The sequence below is a fragment of the Myotis brandtii genome, unplaced genomic scaffold (assembly GCF_000412655.1).
Source record: "Myotis brandtii unplaced genomic scaffold, ASM41265v1 scaffold525, whole genome shotgun sequence".
NCBI classification, from domain to species: Eukaryota; Metazoa; Chordata; class Mammalia; order Chiroptera; family Vespertilionidae; genus Myotis; species Myotis brandtii.
Window position 1 is genome coordinate 360790 of NW_005369915.1, and position 6532 is coordinate 367321.

Consider the following 6532-nt stretch of genomic DNA (forward strand, 5'->3'; position numbering starts at 1 on the left):
GGAGGGGTGGAGGGCAGTGGGTGGCCAGCCCTGCCCCCGATCGGCCGGTTGGCTGCCACAGTGTGCATCATAGCGACCAGTCGTTCTGGTCATTCTGTTCATTCCTCCTTTCGGTTGCTTGGTTTTTATATATATAGATTACTAAAATGCTGCGGCACAGCCAAAAAATATTTTTTTTTCTGATCTGACAAAAAGAAGTTTAATTGATTTACAAAAGAATAATAATAGTAATTACCTACCCCTTTTGCTCCAATGTAAGGCTTTCAAAAAAAAAAAAATCAGGTGCCTATATATGTTTATACAGATTTCTGGTACCAAGAATTTACCAAATCAGATGCAACCTTATTATGCGACATGAACAACAAGATGCAACTCTGTTATAGGACCTATATATTTATGGTTCAAGGCAGGGCATTCCACCAGAAGGCTCGTGTTGGCTGTTGTCATTTTCATATTTGACATTCTAAGAGAAAAGAGGTCAGTGTCCCTGATTAAATAGTCAGGTACTGCATGTTTTAAAAACTCCTGCAGTTTAAAAACCAGTGTGCTATCGCTGATTTAGACCCATCTGTATATCCATAAACATTGTTATAGGTGAGGATTAATTTAGCATGTTTTCACTCTTTATACACTTATATAGAGAAAGCATATTTGACTTAAAGCTGAATTTCATTGATTCATTTGTAGATTTAATAATTTTATATATCCTGAATATTTACATTCCTTTCTCATTCTGTAATTATAAGCTGGCCTCAATGCACTGAGGTGTATTCAGCATTATAAATACATTGCAACACCAAAATGCCAGGAATGCATATAATTTCAAGAGTGAAAATGGCTGGAAACCATGAAGTCTCATTATCCATAGGTCTGGATATTTAAATATAAATAGTTCCTGAGATCTGGACTGTGGCAGATGTAAGTCACATTGTCACTCCTTAATTACCTCCATTAGTAACTTCATTACTTCTTTTTCAGCTTTAAGAGGACCCTGTGTGAGCTCATGGGGCTCAACTGCTTCGGGTGAGAGAGCAATGAGCACTTCTCCATGGGTACATTGCTGGGATTTTGTTGCTACACATCACGCTTCAACCCCAGGTCATGCTAAATGAGTGACTAAAATCATCCTTGGAGAGCTTACTGTGCATGTGGGCTCCCGAAGAAACCCAAGTGCCTAAAGCCAGCCTTGCTTATCACATTTTCCAGTCTCTCCCTGTTATATCATCTTGTCTCCTGGCGCCCAAGGTACAGTGTTGTACCTAGAGGGGTATTTTGGTTTCTCAGATAATGATTCTATTTTAACATCAACATTCTTTTCCTACTATTGAGATACAATTTATTTTTTAAGAAAAATATCCATAGTGTCAGGCTATATTAAAACAATGGCACTTTAACTTCCCCAGAAGTATATAAAGTCAGAAGGGTTGAATTAAAAATACAAGATCACATTTCCTTAGCTGCTGATAGACATGAAACAATTAGCTCTGCCTCATACATGCACTTTGGGGCATATTTTGCTGGTAGTTGATATTTTTCAATAATACCCTCTCTAGAGCTTTCCTGTCTCTGATTATCAGCTGATAATCTTCAAATCCCTTTGCCCTTTCCTCTTCCATGCAGATATTTAAGCGCCTTCATTTATAGGTTTACATAATTTATTCACTGAATGTTTGTCAGAGCTGCAGCTTCTTTTTTTAATAGAATCTTTCTTGGGCAATTGCTAACAAAAATTTTCACCTGGATTGAAAGGAACTTAGTTTATGTTGAAATTATGTCAAAATAGCTCATTGAATAGTGAAAAAATCAAGTTATGGCTTTTAAACTCTAGAAGAAGTTAACAGGCCCTAACTGGTTTGGCTTGGTGGATAGAGCATTGGCCTGTGGACTAAAGGGTCCCGGGTTTGATTCTGGTCAAGGGCATGTACCTTGGTTGCAGGCACTCCCCCAATAGGAGGTGTGCAGCAGGCAGCTGATCAATGTTTCTCTCTCATCGGTGTTTCTAACTCTCTATCCCTCTTTCTTCCTCTCTGTAAAATATCAATAAAATATATTTTTAAAAAAGAATGTTTGCTTTATAAAAAAAAAAGAAGTTAACAGACATGAACAATTTCTAAATGTGCCAAGCATGCTTCCAGTCATTAGGCAAATGTAATGCCCAACACACACAACCTCTTTCCAGTGTAGATAGGTTGAGGGCATCACATGAGCAAAGTGTGAAAAAAAAGTCATATGTAATACAAGGTGCTGATCAAATGAGGACCATCTGAATCAGAACTTGCTGTGAAACCTTGGACACATTACCTATTTTGAACTCGGTTTCCTCATTTGCATAATGGGATAATAAAATTAATGTCTGCTCTGAGGCAGAAACAGGAGCATAAACGTAAAGTTCTTAGAACAGTGTCTGATGTAGTAAGCATTAAATAAATGTCAGTTATTTTTACATTATCCTTAAAGCAGAGTCAAATACAGGTTGTGCTCAGAACCTGGGAACTAAGAGGAGAGAGAAAGGTGTCTCTAGATGTAAAAGTAGGAAAACATGATCGACAGCAGAGGTGATGAGCAAACTGGTTGGATCTTTGTGGATCAGTAGAAACATCCTCGGGTTTGGCCAGTTGTTAAGATGGGTATGTGTGTGTTTGTATGTGTGTGTGTGTGTTGGGCGGGGGGGCGGGGAGAGAATGTTCAGAGATAGTTCTAATTTGCATTTGTTTCATTTATTTTCCAAATAAAGGACTAGTCTCGTTAAACCCATTATATCATTTATAAGTCTTGGTTTGCAACATAACCCTTGACTACTTATTTAGAGAAAAAAAGCATTGGAGGTTGGGGGAATGCATAGGATCAAAGCAAAGGGTGAAGAATCAGGCCCAAATAAGCAAGAAACCCAGCCATCATGATACTAGTGCCTGCTCAAGATCATCCCATGGGTGCCTCTGCCAGAATGAATAGCCCCCAACTGCCTTTTTTATGCATCCCCTCAAGATTCAAGCTTCTTGTTACAACCCTACTTCTGTCTATTGGCAGGTCTACCATCTCCCCACTTCAATGATGTCAGTGTCAAAAACATATCAGGCCAGTGAGTGGGTCACAAGTAATTAAATGGCTTATTACTTGGGGCTATGCAAGCAAGGGGAGTCCCTGGTTGAAGGGGTCCACCACCAACAAGAGGAAGAGGGGGCGAGAGAAAGGATGTTCTTTGAATATATATTACAGATAATAACTTGTGTCTTATGTTACAGATCAGTGCCTGGTAAAGATGAAATGTCCAACTGGAAGACTGTTGTACAAACTGGGGGAGCACTGGCTGCAGTGTTCAAATGACTCCAGGTGGCAATAATTTGCATAAATACCAACTGAAATTCAAAGGACAGCTTTGCTGGATAGAGTGTGGTATTGCTTAGTATAAATTAATTTCCCAGTTTCCTTTTTCACTGGTCATCACCAAGGATCCATGTCCTACTGCCAATAAAGAAGACTTCATTTGTTTCTTAGAATAATTATTTGTGTGAGAAAGAACTAGCAGAAGCCAGTTTTTATAGCCGACAGCTCTTTGTCCTCCACTGGAGCACTCTAAATTCGTTAACTCTTAGCAATTACTTTTGTACCAGATGACTATCTTCCTAACCCAATCAGTTTGTCTACATTCTCATCACTGCACAGCCTTTAAGCTGGGGAGAAAATCTGCCTGGATACCTGGGCAAGGCCAAATTTCCATTTTAGAGTTGTAATAACCCAATTTCTTTAATAATGTTCTTTTCTAATAACCTTCCCCCACTTCCCCCAGGCTTCATAGACCATGGAAAAGGTTTTAAGTAGTTTTAGATGAGTAAATATAACATTTCCTCCGAATTAGTACAGGTGGGGACAGCAGGCAGGATTGCTGGTGCTTCTTAGCAATATTTGCATGAGAGCTAGTCCCCTAAGCCCCCAGTGTTCGTCCACCAGAGGAGCTGTTTATACCTGGGGGTGAGGTTCTAACTGCTAACACTTCCTGTAGGCAGGTGAAGGTTAGCAAGTAAGGGAAAGACAAAGAGGTCAGGGACACATAACAGCACATTTCCCCAGAGTCCTAACAGAAAAATGTAGAAAATGGGAGATTCCTACTGCATTTTTCAGGGGGTGTTTTAAAGGAGTATTTGCTACACTAGAGATTTACTGTTCTAAAGACGTGAGGAATCATGAAAAGGATCTGGATTTATAATGTTTTTTGATCTAGGTCTCTAAATTTGTGAGATGTTTCTCCATGATTGGAGAGGTTAGTTACACCTGAGGTGAGAAACTGACACGGCCTGTGAGACTCTATGCCAGGGGGAGTGAGTGCTGGATTGATTCAGCCGGGGCAAGTACAGAGATTGGAAAGCCAGACAGGTTTTCGTGGGAAAGCTGACTCACAATTTAGTAGGTTTGCACCCTTGGTTTAATTTTTCACTTCTCTAAGCCCTGAATGTTAGATTTATGACATTGTAGTAAACATGCTAGGTAGTACATGTCAAATATTTATACGAGTCGGGCACCAAATGAGAGTTTTACCACATTCATCTGTTTTAATCATTTCAACAATTCTATGCAGTATATCTTGCCACTATATTATTTTTTTAAATGATGAATTGGAGTTTTATAGAGAGTACACAATTTTCTCAAAGGTGCAACCCTAGCAAATGGCAGGGTTAGAATTCAAACCCAGGAAGTCCCATTCCAAAGGTCACATTCTTATTCATTATGCTTTACTACCCCCAGTATTTCTCACCTAGTTGATAGTGATGTGAAATACATATAAGAAGTATTAGTTGACTATTGCTGTGTAATTAAAATACCATACACTTAATGTCCAAAAGCAACGTCTAATTATTAGCTCATGGTTCCACAAGTCAGAAGTCCAAGACAGAATCTGGGTTTTCTGCTCAGGACTGAATCAAAGTGTAGCTAGACTGATTTCTCACTTTGATACTCTGAGAAAGAAAAAAAAATGCTTCCAAGCTCATTACTGTGGTTGGCAAATCTCCGTTGCTTGTAGGACTGAGGTCACATTATCCCCCGGCACTGTCATCTGAGCATTGCTCTCAGCTCCTGGAAGCTGTCCTTTCCTGGGAAGTTTTTATGAATATTGGCTTTCCTCCAGGCCAGCCAGAGTGGGTATTTCTGACTTCTTGTTGACCAGTGGAAGAAATCTCTCTGCCCTTAAGGGCCAGTGATTAAATCAGGCCCACTTCATAGTCTCCTTTTTCTTAAATGCACATAAGTGCCACATAATCGAACTGGATCATAAGGATAAAATACTTCTTATTCATAGCCCTGGGTATGATGCAGGGGATCTACACTGGGGGCAGGAAATCTTGGTCACCATCTCAGGATTCTGCCTACTACCTGAGGGGTAAGTAATAATCTCAGAAGCCTGTGAAAATTCAGGGCAATCATCTTAAATAATAAATTTAACATCATGATGAGAATATTGCACTTTATCCATGCTAACAATGATGGTGCTGCCAGAAAAAGACACTTATCCTCATGCCTAAGGGACACACATGGAAACAAATACAGGAAATAAAATCAGAGATGTGTAGTCAAACAATCCAGGTAAAGAACAAGACTGAGATGTGCAGTGAGTATTAAGATCTTATTGATGGAGACCAATTTTTGTAACTTGCAGACTCTACATGTTGGATACTGATAGCTTGTCATGTAGGGGCTAGATCAAATTTTAATGCATAGCAAGGAAGTCAATATTATCCTTATTGATATTTAGGCTCTGTATTGCTAGCTTAGTTGCATCTACACTATGCAGCTTCTCTCCAATTCCACCTGATATTCTTGGAATAAGCCACATCCTCTCTAGCTTAAGAATTCTATTAGTCACACCCTAGCAGGTTTGGTGCAGTGGATAGAGCTTTAGCCTGTGGACTGAAGAGTCCCCAGTTCAATTCCAGTCAAGGGCACATGCTTGGTTGCAGGCTCGATCACCAGTCGGGGGCGTGCAGGAGGCAGCTGATCAATGATTCTCTCTCAACATTGATGTTTCTCTCTCTCCCTCCCTCTCTCTTCCTCTCTGAATTCAATAAAAATATATTAAAAATAATTCTATTAGTCCCATTCATATATTACCAAACTCCCTGGTACTAGTTCATTCTTATCTATCCTCTGCTATTATCAACTAATACATTTCCCAATAGGAATTTTATAGCATCTGCTTGATACATTATCAAGTGTTATAAGAGCCATGGTAGTTGGCTAAAATAAGTTTATGACCATGTTAGATAAAGCTTTGATGTGGTTTCTATTAGATCAGTTTATGGAAGCTCATAATTCTTTCTCTATATTTTATCACAGTTTATATAAAATTAAACTGTAAACAATAATATAAGATAGAATATGCTATTAATCATCAGATTTTTCAACATAGCAATAATTATCAAAATATAGAGTTTCTATATCAAGAATCTATGGCATTAATGAGAACAATAATTGGTGAATGACAGTGAGTTTCCTTCTTTCATTAATGAGAGCCTCCTTTGTGGTGGGCACTGGTAATATG